Source organism: Podarcis liolepis (assembly GCF_965112155.1).
Source record: "Podarcis liolepis genome assembly, chromosome: 7".
Lineage (NCBI taxonomy): Eukaryota > Metazoa > Chordata > Lepidosauria > Squamata > Lacertidae > Podarcis > Podarcis liolepis.
Genome location: NC_139561.1, coordinates 27,852,873 through 27,853,389, shown reverse-complemented (window position 1 = coordinate 27,853,389; position 517 = coordinate 27,852,873).

Below are 517 nucleotides of genomic sequence, written 5' to 3'. Positions count from 1 at the left end.
GCCCAGACTGCCACCCATACACAGGGAGCATCCCGTATCACCACCACAAGACGATGCTGCTTGCTGAGTGGTGCTGTGGCAGCGGGCCAACCTGGCTGGATAATGAAGGCAGCTTTTGTTCTCGGCCTCCAAGGCCAAAGGAAGCAGCACTTAATCCACCACAAGGCCTCGGAGAGGCCAAAGCCAACACGGTTCTGTTTTGCCCTCTGTGTACTGAAATTAAAAAAAAATAAGGTCTTATATAATAAATGTTCGTAATTGTACCAAGCAAACACGTACATAACTGTATAAACCACATGTCTGAAGCAGCACAGGAAAACAGCCCTGAAACCATTTTGACTCCCAAACTGGCCAAATGTTTTCTCTGCAAGGAGGGAGGGGGTGGGGGAGCCTCCCCATTGTCTTTTTGTTCACAAATCCTATCTTGAGGGCATGTCTGTGCATGTATAGGGTGAGCCTGTGACCTGGCTCAGGAACTAAGTATTTGTCATTACAAAAGACTGGCCAGGCTCCCCAG